The sequence below is a fragment of the Bos javanicus genome, chromosome 29 (genome assembly GCF_032452875.1).
Source record: "Bos javanicus breed banteng chromosome 29, ARS-OSU_banteng_1.0, whole genome shotgun sequence".
Taxonomy (NCBI): Eukaryota; Metazoa; Chordata; class Mammalia; order Artiodactyla; family Bovidae; genus Bos; species Bos javanicus.
The window spans coordinates 3,933,282-3,948,395 of NC_083896.1; positions in this window are offsets into that span (position 1 = coordinate 3,933,282).

The window sequence follows — 15,114 nt, forward strand, 5'->3', positions numbered from 1 at the left end:
CGCATGAGGTGGCCAAAGTACTGGAGTTTCAGCCTTAGCATCATTCCTTCCAAAGAAATCCCAGGGCTGATCTCCTTCATAATGGACTGGTTGGATAATACTCATTTAATTGCATAGAAATGAAATAAATAGCAACAGAAATACGTCCAAAACTTGAGCTTTGCAAGGAAAAGTAAGTTTCTCTGTAGCATAAGATATTTTATCTTTTGTCATGGGAGGTGGGGATGCTGTGTGGCATGTGGGAACTTAGTTCCCAAACCAGGGATCGAACCCTTGTCCCTTGCATTGGAAGCACAAAGTTTAACCCCTGGACCGGCAGTGAGGTCCCAAGATATTTTAAATTAGAGTAATAGCTTCTTTGAAGCAGAGGAGAATGACTTGGACCCAATTACATGACCTATTCTCACATATGACTTGATGTTACGGTTTGGATGTTCTGATTCATCCACCTTTACGCAGCTGAACTCCCAAAGTGTTAAGCTCTTTGGACACCAGGATGCTTGTCTGGTTTACACATCCAGTAGTAAAGTGGCAGCTTCTTGCTTTTTTTGCTTCAAGTTGCTTTTCTTTCACTATTCGTCCCCAAAGACGTAGCACTTGCTTTTACCCCTGCCTGAAATGTTTCCCACGAGGCCCCATCTTTCATGATTTAGGTTTCAGCTCAGCTCCCACCATCTCAGAAAAAGTCATTCCTCTGCCAGCTTCATCTCAGTTTCTGCTTTCCAACTTTCCTGTAATTGGTCGCCTTTTGCCTCCATGTAGTACTTTTAATTACTCCAAACTTTATATTTTTTAATAAAAATCCCCTCTAGGCACAGTCTAAACATCCATCTTCCAGCTGCTATTTGCTTGATCCCACTTCCTCCACCTTCTGTAGGACAGTCACTCTCCCAACCAAAGCACTGGTTCTAAGGTCCCATTGGTTCCCAAATCTCAGTTGCCCCTGAATTACATTCCATAACATCTAATGATGCCCATGAGGCTGGTTGTTTTTTTTTTTTTTTTGGCTGTGCTGGGTCCTCGCTGTGGATTGTGGTCTTTCTCTAGTTGCGGAGCACACACATTGAGCAGTTGAGACACAGGGGCTTAGTTGGCCCTCAGCCTGTGGGGTCTTGGTTCTTCAACCAGGGATCGGACCCAAGTCCCATGCATTGAAAGGCATATTCTTAACCACTAGACCATGAAGGACATCCCAAGACACTTTACTTAAGTACATCATCTCATTTGTTCAAGAGAAGCCTATACTCCACTAAGATTGTATGTGAGCTGCTATAAGAGCTACTATCTCAAATTGTGTAGAGGTTTAATAAATTTTTAGTGAAAGTGAAGTCTCTCAGTTGTGTCCGACTCTTTGCGACCCCATGGACTGTAGTCTACCAGGCTCCTCCGTCCATGGGATTTTCTGGGCAAGAGTACTGGAGTGGGTTGCTATTTCCTTCTCCAGGGGATCTTTTTGACCCAGGGATCAAACCCGGGTTTACCGCATTGTAGGCAGATGCTTTACCATCTGAGCCACCAGGGAAGTCACCAATAAATTTTTAAACATTTAAATAAAGGAATTTATCTGTCACAGAGTGGTAGAAAATAAACTGAATTATTTAGCCATATCCTTTGGAGAGTCATTATAGAGCTTCTCATTTCTTGAGAGAGCAAACAAGAAATTCAACATTTAGGTTGTATTCAGTATGCATTCCTTCTTACTTACTGAGCATACTTCATCCACTCTAACTCCCCTATGTCATTATGTTTCATGAATCTAGAAAACCTATATAAAACCAACACCAGGGATGCATTTTGAGTGGCCTGGGGAAATATTTTTAGAATCTCGTATTAAAAGGCACGAAATAGAATAGTGTTACTCCGTGTGGAGTGGCAAATCACTTGTATTTTGTGCACACAAAAATGTTGGCATAAGCTTGGTAGAATACTTTTTAGCTATCTGGGAATAAGAGGGACTCTTAATACATTAGATAGCATTTGTCTCCCAACCCCACCTCGTGCCTAATTACACTGTATAGAAAGTTAAGTAGGCCCTGAACTAAGAGATGTGGAATCACAGGCAGCATAATCCTATTGTGATTTTCCCCAGCACGGCATAGTTGTTTTTTTTTTTTTCTGATAATGCAAAGAACTTCATAATTATACATTTTCTGCCACTGAGAGAACCAGTGTGTAATTATACAGTTCAAATGCAATAGTTCTGGTTACTGTTCGAATACATGTAGCTACATGGGATTAAAATGTATTTAACGCTAATTACATAGAACTGTGATGAGACCTACGACTGCTTTTATGGTGAATATGAAATGTGTAGGTGTCATCGACCTGATTCATATGTGAGAGTAGTGTCTATCCCTGTGTGCAACTTTGCACAACCATTCTGTTAGCGGGATGCTCTTGATATTTTAACACCAACAGTACAAACTTTATACAGTGAAGTAATGAAATCCACACTGGAATTGATTTTGGATAAATAATGTATATTTATTACTTGTGTATATTGGTGTGTTTTTCATTTTACAATATGTTTGATTACAGGGTATTTAATATAATTCCCTGTACTATACATTGGATCTTGTTGTTTGTCTGTTTTACGTATGGTAGTTTGCTTCTGTGTTTCTTTTAACTGATTTGTTTAGCTGTTCAGCAGGAACCATGGCACCCCACTCCAGTACTGTTGCCTGGAAAATCCATGCATGGAGGAGCCTGGTAGGCTGTAGTCCATGGGGTCGCTAAGAGTCGGACACGACTGAACGACTTCACTTTCACGTTTTACTTTCATGCATTGGAGAAGGAAATGGCAACCAACTCCAGTGTTCTTGCCTGGAGAATCCCAGGATGGGGAAGCCTGGTGGGCTGCCATCTATGGGGTCGCACAGAGTTGGACACGACTAAAGGGACTTAGCAGCAGCAGCAGCAGGAACCATCAGGTAATCTCACCAATGACCAGCAGATGGCGCTGCATTGAATAACGTTGTGTTTTCAATTGTCAATGAATGCTAGAAACAGTTTGGAGATGGAGTACCTCTGAGAAATATTCACTTCCAGATTCTGATTTTGCAAATGAAACTACTCACACGCAGAGAGGTGATACCATTTCTACAAGAACGCTTTAGAGACAAATGCCTGATTTGGTATTCAAATCCTGGTGTGTTTAAAACATGCTAGTCTATCTTTCCTTGTGATTGTGGCTTCATTGCATCAAAGGAAGAGGAGCAGGAGGATAATGGTCACATTTGAAATCCTAGCCGTGTGATCCTGGGCACATCATTTATCCATTTCACTCTTAGTTTCCTTTGTGGAAAGAAAAGGGGCAGGGATTAAAGCAGGCCTGGGCTTCCCAGGTGGTACAGTGGTAAAGAATCTGCCTGCCAGTGCAGGAGACACAAGAGACACAGGCTCAGTCCCTCAGTTGGGAAGGTCCCCTGGAGTAGAGAACGACAGCCCACTCCAGGATTCTTGCCTGGGAAATCCCATATACAGAGGAGCCTGGCGGGCTACAGTTCATGCGGTTGCAAAGAGTCGGCCACAACACACACACTTAAAAGCACACCTACCTAATAGTTTTATTTTATGCTAAGTTGTAAAAGTTCTATGTAAAGTAGTTAATAATTATCTATAGAGCAGATTGTCTAGACATATTGCTTCCGTGGGAATTTAAGGGATCATACGTGTTCCATCATTTTTACAATCCTAAAGCTTTGGTTACATAGAGTACTTTGCCTTACATTTAAGATGAGCAGCCTTTTGCTCTCAGGAGTTTATGCTCCAAGACAGATATTCAAACGCAGAGCTGTAGAAAAACAGCAAAATGCAAGTACTCCAAATAATCACAGAGGCCACGGCTGTGGAAGAGGGAATATGGTTTTTTCAGCCTGGCCAGGGCAGGCAGGGGGACACTGCAGATATAATCGAATCTCAGGTGGGGTACTTAAACTTCTTAGGACTGGACTTTTCGACTGTTTACTCCTTGCCTCTTCTTGTTCTTCACGAGTCTCATTCAGTTCCTGCATTCTTCTCCTGTTCACCAATATTACCTCCTATTGGATTTTGGTGTGATGTGCATTCCGAAGCTAGTCTTTGTCAATAATTATGTCTGTGACTTTAGTTCCTTTCCTGTTGTGGCCCTAATGTATTTTTGTGCAAAATGAAGGGCTGTACTAAATAGATGATTTCTCTTTGAAACTCTGTAGTTCTATTTTTATCCTTTTAGTCTTATGTGACAAACTCTCTTCCCTACACATACACACACACACACACACACACACACACAATCTGGCATAACTCTGCCCCAGTGGGTCTCACAGCCCCCTCAAATGCCTGTATTATTTTTCTTGTCTACTAGACTTTGTAAACAAGGTTGTCTCTCACAGTGACAGCACTTCTGCACATGACTTGCACCCAGGGAGACATTAGCAATCATGATGCAAGCAGAGCCTTAACAAGCACTTTCACAGTGGACTTGTCATTTAGCACAATTTCTCCTGCAATCCTGAGATCACCGTGCAGAGAGGCTCGCACTAGCCTTATGCAGAAATGCCAGGGAACCCAGGTAACAGCCAGAACTCAGACACCAGACACACACTTCACCCCAGCCATTGAAGCCCCAACCTGAGGCCCCAGATCGCGGTGTTGTCCCTGCTATGTCCAGCCAAACATCTGATCAGTAATTGTGAGCAAATAAAATGGCCGATGTTTTCAAGCTATTAAATCTTGAGATGGTCTGTTACACGTCAATAGATAACTGAAACACTATGCAACCTTGTGGCTTGCCGTTAACTTAGCAGCTCTAAGCCTCCGTTCCCTCATATATAAGTGATGCATAACAATAGAACCAGTGTCGCAGGAGTAATAGTGTTACATGAAAGGATGCAAGGGTAAGAGACAGTGACGGGCACCGACGATCTCGGTGCTAGTTATTATTAAAGGAAAACACTGTCACCATCCGATAGATTTGGCTCCAAGAGTCTCATTCAAGTAAAATGAAGGATTGACTATTGTTAAGAGGTTAACAAAATAACTGGGATAAACCTGCATAGCTGACAAATGGGAATTCCAGGGTGGCTGCCGTGATCCAAATATGCCCCAGTTCCAGCTGTTGTTTAATGTACTCTGGTGGCTTTTCTCCTCTGTTGCTTGAATAATTATGGGAATAATTCTGAGACCCTCAGCTCTCTGGGACTTCCAGGAACCTCATGATTACTTGACAATTGCTTCCCCAGCCCTGCTGGGGGGACTAAGCCAAGAGATTGCTGATGACACAGGGACAGTTTGGCTCTTTCCTTCCTGAGAAGGAGTCTCCTGATATTATTTCCACCCTAATTTTTCCCTTTTCATCCTCCTTTTTGCTCTTCCCTTCCCTCTAATTCCTTCACTCCAACCCCACTCCCGTCAATTACAAGAACTTTACACCTGCCTTCATTTGAAATCTTGGGCCAGGTGAGGGAACAAGGCTGCTGCTGCTGCTAAGTCACTTCAGTCGTGTCCGACTCTGTGCGACCCAATGGACGGCAGCCCACCAGGCTCCCCCGTCCCTGGGATTCTCCAGGCAAGAACACTGGAATGGGTTGCCATTTCCTTCTCCGATGCATGAAAGTGAAAAGTGAAAGTGAAGTCACTCAGTCATGTCCGACTCTTCTCGACCCCATGGACTACAGCCCACCAGGCTCCCCGTCCCTGGGATTCTCCAGGCAAGAACACTGGAGTGGGTTGCCATTTCCTTCTCCAATGCATGAAAGTGGAAAGTGAAAGTGAAGTCGCTCAGTCATGTCCGACTCTTCGCGACCCCATGGACTACAGCCTACCAGGTTCCTCTGTCCATGGGATTTTCCAGGCAAGAATACTGGAGTGGGGTGCCATTGCCTTCTCCGGGGAACAAGGCTGGGCAGTTGCTAATCACATTTTGTCCAGATTTGTCTGTTTTCAGGTTATATTATCATGGTGTTTTGCTGTGCTACAATTCTTTGCTATCATTATCATAGCAAATTATCAAATTTTGTGGACAGAGGATCCTGGCAGACTACAGCCCACGGGGTCACAAAAAATCAAAATGTGACTGAGCAGGTGCATGCCATGTCTCACATGCTTAATTTTTTACAGATTTTTATGTATCGTATGAACAGATTGTATACTGTGTATACATGTGCAATAAAAGGTATGCATTACTATTACACATGCTTTAGATATTAACAATTACCTCTCAAATGGAGTAAATCATATGCCTAAAATAGTACAATAGGAGCTGAACTGGGACACATCACTATGTCTCACTGATGACATTTTCCCCATATGTGCAATGGGGAAATGGTCATCATGACCTATGGTCATCATGAGGATTATGAGTAATAATACAGGAAAGTAACCTATGATAGTGTCTGGTATAGAACTATGATGCCTATACCTCTTCTTATTCTGGAAAATACTCCTTATCAGAATTTCAGGACCCCATTAGTGGTACTATTTCCTCCTTTCCTGGGTGGTCTTAGTTGGTAATGAACCTGTCTGTCAAATCAGGAGATACAAGAAATGCAGTTTCGATCCCTGGGTCATGAAGATCCCCAAGAAGAGGAAATGGCAACCTGCTCCAGTGTTCTTGCCTGAAGAATCCCGTGGACAGAGAAGCCTGGTGGGCTACAGTCCATGGGGTGGCAAAGATTCAGATAGGACTGAAGTGACTGAGCACACATCCACGTGAGATGCTCCCATAATCCAAAACTGTGAAAGACTCCACATTGAGTCCTTTTAACAACTCAACCCTCTGCAATACATATCCAAATTACCTAATATATGTGTGACAAAATGAATATTTGCATTTTTGTTTTCTGAGTTGAATGTAAATTACTAACCTGGATGTCTCTTCTGCTGCAACCACCAAGCGCTAGAGTTCACCAAGTCTCCTGTGCATTGTCAGCGCTCTATAGATCATCCTCGAGTTACTTTTTATTCCTACAGTACATTAGATTGAAAGACTGCTAGCACTGCTCAGCAGGCCCATGAGACAACTGTAACTTGATCAGGGTCGTGCAGCCAATCAGTAATGGAAGGAAGCAGAGGCAGGAGACCTCAGCACAGAGCATCATTAGACCAATGATAAGGTGTTACTTGGTCCTTAGGGGAAGCAAGACATCAAGCAGGTATTGAGATAAGTAACAGGATGCACTTTACTAAAGCATATCGTTGAGAATCTCTTGGGAAACCAAGCATCGTGGGCAATGGCGCTGTGTAACATGGAAACTGAAGCTGCACTGTTGAGCCAACAGGGATTTTTGTTTTCTTTTTTCCTCTATCTTTTGGTAGCCATTCTTTGGTTAGCTTGGATCAAGGAAAGGAACCAGAAAAAAGTCCTCCATAGGCTAGTCCAGAGATTTTCCTATACTACCTGTGTGCTTCCAGAGTTTCATAGAATCAAAAACTCTGAGGGTCAGAGTTTAGTATCATCTAGAATGACCATATCACAATATTCAAGCCACTTCTGTAATAGTTCCTTTGACAGATGGTTAGTCTCTACCTGAGCATGTTCCTTATCAGAAAACTCACTGCTGCTATTGCTGTTCAGTTGCTGAGTCATGTCTGACCCTGTGACCCCATGGCCACTCTGTCCTCCAGCATCTCCTGGAGTTTGCTCAGATTCATGTCTACTGAGTCAGATGCCATCCAGTCATCTCATGCTCTGCTGTCTCCTTCTCCTTTTGCCTTCAGTCTTTCCCAGCATTGGAGTCTTTTCCAATGAGTTGGCTCTTTGCATCAGGTGGCCAAAGTATTGGAGATTCAGCAAAGCCCTTCCAGTGAATTTTCAGGGTCCTTTAGGATTGACTGGTTTGATCTCGTTGCGGTCCTGGAGACTCTCCAGAGTCTTCTCCAGTACTTGTGCTGCAGGAAAATCATTACCACCTAAGTAACTTGATCATTTCTTTCAATTTTTCTAGCTCAGTAGATACCTTGCCATCCTTAAATTTTATCCATTTTCTCTTCCATTGTTATCTTTTGTGTTATTAATGGATCATCAGATATTTAACTCATAGAATCATGATTTTTCCTTGTCTTCACCATGTCTTGTATTTTTCATGTCTTCTAATCCTTAAGGGAAACATCTACAGTTCTTCCAATCATTTATTTATTCCTCATATTATTTTTTTATGTATGATGGTTTTGAATTCGCTCATTAATATGATTTCAGGAAAAGGAAAGAACACACACCATTTGGTTCAGATCTGGCTCCATTTCAGCTACAAGAATGGATGTTGGACATGTTATTTAATGGCATTTATTGGATGGTATCACCAATGCGTGATGGACATTAACTTGGGCAAACTCCCGGGAGATGGTGAGGGAAAGGGAGGCTTGGCATGTTGCAGTCTGTGGGGTCGTAAAGAGTCAGAGATGACTTGGCGACTAAACAACAACATTATTTAAATTTCACATTTCTGTTTATTCTTCTGAAAAATGACACAAAGTTTTTAATAGATGGATACTTCCAACAACTGTCCAACAGGTTTGCACATTTATTTGAATCTGGACAACCATATCACATGGTTGACTGATTAGAAACTTACTCTAATTATAAATTTTTTGCTTTCTATTTATGTGCTTTGAACTGCCCACCTTATATTTATATAATTGGCAGTCAGATCTAAATTCAAGTCTTGTCACTTTTCTCAAGTTTTAGCTTAGTAGATTCAGTCCATTTTTCCAGAAATAGATTCAAACATTCTTTAGATTATTTCTATCCAGACAGCTTTGTGATATTGGCTTATATTTTATAGGGGATTATATGATAGGTTATATTATATAATAGGACTTCCCAGGGGCTCTAGTTGTAAAGAACCCACCTGCCAATGCAGGAGATGTAAGAGACATGGGTTCCACCTCGGGTCAGGAAGATCCCTTGGAAGAGGGCGTGACAACCCACTCTAGGATTCTTGTCTGGAGAATCCCATGGACAGAGAAGCCTGACAGTTCATAGGGTCACAACGAGTTGGACGCTACTGAAGCCCCTTAGCACACAGCACACATGTATGGTAGGTTATGTCACGCTTGACCAAGACCATGGACACCAAGTGCAGGCTCCCGTAGGTCCCTGGTGCAGTCTCAGGCTGTGCGCTGTCTCCAGCCAGTCTTAGCAATGTGCAGCAGTGGTGCAGGGGAAAAGCTGTGCCTGAATTCATGGCTGCATCTCATAAGTAGCGTAGAACATATTTCATGTCTATGTGAAATGAGCAAATAATTAGTTAACAGCAGGACTTTGGTTTGAGTCTGATCATCATGGCTCTGGCTATTAAAATGGAAATCTCATTATTGATCCCTGGATTTCTCTAGCTATGTTTTGGAACCAGTAGAGCAACCCATGCAGTTCCTTCGGTTTATAACACGTCAGCTTTTTTGCCACCCCTACTCCAGTGTATCAACCATGTGGGAGTTATCAGACCTGCTTGTGAGAGTGAGATATGCTCATGACTTTGTTGTTTATGCTTCCGTTTGGTTTTGCAAATGATTTTTCTTGAGTTTTATTGAGACATTTGAAGTAGCCAAAGCATTCCAAGGTTAATTTCTAACTAAGATTCTATATATTCATCTGACTTCTTTTAGGTCCTTTGAGGATAAGCCTAAAGATAGGTTGTCTGATTTTGGCTTTCTACATCCCCTATCAGGGTAACTATGAATACAAATATTCTCCCAAGTTCAATAAACTAAGCTTGTGATGCTGTGTTATGACATATTATCTGGTCTCCTGATCTTTTAAAACCTAATAGCTGTTTCTCTATGATATCTTGCTTCTGGTCTGATCATATTTATAGTTTCCCTTTACTATCACCACTGTCTTTAAAAAATGTTTTATGTGTTATTTGGTCTTTAAAACCTTGTTTTCTTTCTGTAAACCTCAACAACTCATCTAATTCCAATATCTGGGACCCTAGCCATCCTATAAATTTTTCTTCGATCAAATTTATGGCACGCAGAAAGTGAGTTGAGTGTTGAATTCTGAACTGACTGTAAATAACTTAAGTCACTACAAGGAGAGGATTGGTTACTAGGGTAGAAGTTAACGGTGTCTGACATCCCCAACCTTCTCTCTCTTGCCTCTACCCTTGAACATTCCTGCCCTAGAGTCCTTTCAGATGTTTATGGACAGAACTATGCCAGTTGATCCCAGACTCATTTGCACAAGGATAACGATGCTTTCCAAAGTGGCCTGGGGCTTAAGGAGAGGAATTGCACGCTATACAAAAAGAAGGAACATTAAACGACATTAATTATGCTGGAGCACAAGTTTCTAGGCCCATAATTGCTACAAAAGAATTATAGGCAACTGCCTTTCAAATCTTGTCATGCGATTCTGTGGCAGAAACCTGCCAGAAGAATCATTTCTTCAAGGAAACCTTCTTTGATAATCTATGGGCTATATACTAGGCATATTTCTGTCATATTTTCCATGACAATATTTAATACGTTAAAAGATAAAATCTGTAGAAAGCAACCAAATACAGACTGTGCTTCAATCTGAAAGAGGTGATGTTTTAAGGACTGCTTTTATAAATATAGTGTCATGATTGAATGGAAAAACCATTATTTATGGACAAGCGAGGCTGGCTTGCATAAGAAAATCTTTACCCTTTATAAAGGCTTAAGATATTTTGCTAAAAAAAAAATTGTAATATTCAAGTACAGTCTGCTTTTCAGTGCTTCCTAGTATATAATCAAACCCTCTAGATTGTTAAACAAGTGTAAAATAACTTACAATTGTATGTGTCTCTGGTTCTCTGTGTACTTAAAAGTGTTATTCGAATATATTAGCTCATTTGATTAGCATAACAACTCTGTAAAGTGGTTATTATCACCTTCAGTTTAAAGATGAACAAAACTGTCTTAAGAGTGGTCAAGTGACTTGTCAGAGGTCATTCAGGTAATCAACCAACACAGTTGAGAGTCAAACCTGTTTTCTTGCCTCTCAATCCAATGTTATTTTAATTCTACTGGCTATCTATTTAGGGAAAGATCTTTTTAAGGTTTCTGAAGCCTGAAGGAGCGAACAAAAGAGAGGACAAGAGACCTGTACATGGATAAGAAAATTACCAAAATATCTGAGGTAAGGAGGAAAAAAATAACTTTGGAAAGAAGATCAAAACAAAATACAAAGAACGCATTGTTATATCTTCATGGCAAACGTAAAAAATGTATTTCGTATTGTGCTCACATTCTCAAATCTTCTGGAAGTCTATCGGTTTCCTGAGTTCACAAACTACTTACTCCATCTGCACCGTTGTCCTTCTAGTGGCTAGTGCTGCAACTGATACACAGTATTTGATTCCTAAATTTTGTAGCAGGAATATTGAATGTGCACTGTGAATGCGTATAGGGCTCTCCTCTTCTCTGAATTTACGAATGATGAGAGCCTTGCAGGTATAATCTGAAGCACCAAGGAAGACATAACTCAGGCTCTGCATTCCACCCCAGACACCAACATGACCATTACGCCTTGCTCCTGGAATGAACATGGAAAACACTCTTCCTCTTTATGAACTTAGTTTCTTCATCTGTGGAGGCCAAACCTATCTCTGAGGTTTGCTAGTGTAATGATTGTGATCTTTTAAAAGTTAAATATTTATTTTCTCTTTAAACTTTTTGAATTTACAGTCTTTCTTCTTAGATCACCAAGCTCCTGATAAAAGCACCGAAGGAAGACAAGGTTATAGAATGTAAGGAAGACAAGGTTATAGAATGTTACAATGTTAACACGAGAAATCTGAAGATGTTATCTTTCTCAGTCAAAGGTAAGTCTTGAGCATTCTGAACCACAGCTCTTCCATCAAGAAGCTGGTTGTCATCTTGTAGAAAACATCAGGGGCCCACAGTGACAATTTTTCAACCAGGTGATAACATGACCCAGATGGGCTGTTAAAAGTACTTCTGCAGAATCAGTTTACCAAATGGGACTAAATGAGATTATTGATTTTCCAATTAATTTGGTCAGAGGCATGCTAAGGAATAAAAATATTTCAATTAAAAATTGGTAAGCTAGGCCTTCCCATTTCAGTTCCAAAGAGCCAGTCATCACTCTCACTCTCATTACAAGAGTAATTTGAATAAACTGAAAATCAATGACTTTACTTGAATTTATAATGGAACTGAAGTTACAGGGCAAATTGCATCTTCCAAAATCCAGACAGAGAAGAACTTACAAAGAGACACATCTGAGATCTACTTGTCTGGAGCAAAAGCTGCTGGACACCAAAATCTGTTGGGAACAGTGAAGTGGTAATTTTAACGAAGTGCTGAAGGCTGAGTGCAGACTAACACGAGAATGGGAGACTCTAGGGAACGTCAAGCCCAAGGGACCCCTGCACTACCATTTGCTTCCGCTCTAGTGAAACCCACCAGCTGTAGCCGGGAAACAGAGTGGGTTAGCAGAGAACAACAGCAGCAGCAACTTAAAAACCAATAGCAACAACCATGACCTTGGAAGAGAGGTTAACATACCCATGAAGGTCTAGCTCTGAGACAGGGAAAGAGTGAGAATGCTGTAGAATTTAATCAGAACGCTGTAGAATTTCCATCTCAGCCACACCATATTATGACTCAGAAAGCCTCTCCTATTAATGATAAAGAGTCTCAGCCTAAAGAGCAGCACAGATCCTCTCTGAGCAGCAGATAGAAACACAGAACCAAGCAAGAAGCCAGAACACAGATAGTAGAGGGATCTGAAGCCTCTGGTAGTAATAGATTCAAAAACATTAAACAGTCAAACTCCTAGCCAGATAAACACTAAAGCCTTAGAACCTAACACTAATGCAAGTCCAACTTTCAACAAAAAATCACAAGTCATGCCAAAACAGAAATAAAAAATGAAGTGAGCATTACAACCAGAGTCAGATACAAAACAGATGTAGGAATTATCAAAACAGGGATTTAATATAATTATGATCAGCATATTAAGGGTTCTAACGGGGAAAAAGTACAACATACAAGACCCAAGGGCTGCTCTCAGCAAAGATCTGGAAACAATGAGAGAATCAAAAGAAAATGCTGAGGGGAAAAGTAACCTAGAATGCATTCAAGAGAGTCATCAATATATTCAAGGTGTCTGAGGAAAAATTAACAAGAGGTCAGTAGCCACTTTCCAAACTAATATCCAACAAGAAGTAAGATGGAACAACAGAAGCAGTAATGGCAAGCAGATCAGAAAATTTAGGGACTGGGGAATAATAACCAAAGGTGAATACATATAATTGGAAGAAAGAGAACAGGGCAGAAGATCTAGGAAACTCAGAGAGGACCAAACAGGATAAATCTGCCCCCTGCCCCCCACCCCTCCATGCACAATGAAACTGAGAGCTGATTCTTTGAAAATAATCACCGTATTGATAAACTTCCTCTCAGGTTAGAAGAAAAAAAAGACACAATTACCAATATCAGGAAAGAAGAGGATAATTACTAATCTGATAGGCATTCAAAGGGTAATAATTTAACACTGTAAACAATTCTATGTTCACAATTTTAGATAAAATGGATCAATCCTTGAAAGAAGCAGACTACCAAAATTCTCAAATAGATGAACCATATATCTCCGTATCTAGCAAAGACATTAAGTTAGACATTAGATATTTGGCTAAAAATCCTCCAAAAAGAAAACACATATCTCAGATGGTTTCACTGATAAATTCAACTATACATTTAAAGTAGAAATTGTGCCAATGTTATATGCTAAACAATCTCTTCCATAAAATATAAGTTGGGGGACACATTCCATGTGATTTTATGAGGCCACCATTACCTTTTAGTAAAACTACATATACATTATAAGAAAAGAAAACTATAATCCAATATCTCGCATAAACATAAATGCAAATATCTTTAACAAAATATTAGTCAATTGAATCCAGCAAAATAGAAAAGGAATTATATGTCACAACCAACTGTAGTTCTTTCCAAGATTGCAAGACTATTTTCAAAACAAGCAAACATAAAAGCCCCACCAAGCTAGGAATAAGACGGAATTTCATTAACCAAATAAAGAGTATACTTGAAAAACTCTAACATCTTATACATCATACTTAATAGTGAAAGATTGATTTCATTAACATGGCAAATGAAGCAAGAATATCCTTTCTCATTGTTCCTGTTAACATCATCCTGAAAATCTTACTTAATTGGATACAACAGTAAAAAGAAGAAGAAAAGATATACAAATTGGAAAGGATGAATTAAAACCATTTTTATTTTCAGATGACATGATGTATGATTTTCTCTATAAAAATCTCAACAAATCTATACATACAGAGAGAGAGAGAGATCTTGAAATAATAAGTTAGTATAACAGCTTTGCGTGTTTCAATGTTGATATATAAAAGTCAATTACTTTCCCATATATCAGCAATAAACAATTGGAATCAGAAATAAAAACTAAAGTCATTTACTATAGCACCAATGAGTTTAATAACTTGGTAAAAATATAACAAAATATATGTAGAATCTGTGTGTAGAAAACCATATAACAGATAACAGAAATCATAGATGATCTAACCAAATGAAGAGCTATTCCTTGTTCATATATTAGAATCCTCAATATCTTTATGATACCAGTTCTTCCCAACTGCATCTGTTGAGTCAACAAAATTTCTAGCTTAATCAATACCTTGGCAATTTTTTTTTTGTAGACATCAGTAAACTAATTCTAAAATTCATCTAGGAAATCAAGAATTTAGAATAGCCAATGCATGTGAAGGACTCACATAACCCTACTTTAAGGAGATCATAATGAAGATAGTGTAGTATTGCATTAAAAACAGATACATCAATCAATAGTTTAAAATTAAAATGCCAAAACTAAACCAAAACAAATATAACCATATGATCTTTGATAAAGACAAAAACAATTCCATGGAAAAAGGATCATGTTTTTGCAATAAATGGTAGTACAATTGGATGATGTCTGTACTTAAAAAATGATTTTAAACATAGACATTGTATTTTTCATGAAAATCAACTCAAAATGTATTATACATGTAAATTTAAAACACGAAACTGTAAAATGTCAGGAAGAACAATAATCAAAATTTTACAAGTTTCAGATAGAACAACTCATGAAAATAAAAATTGTAATCATAAAATAAAAATATA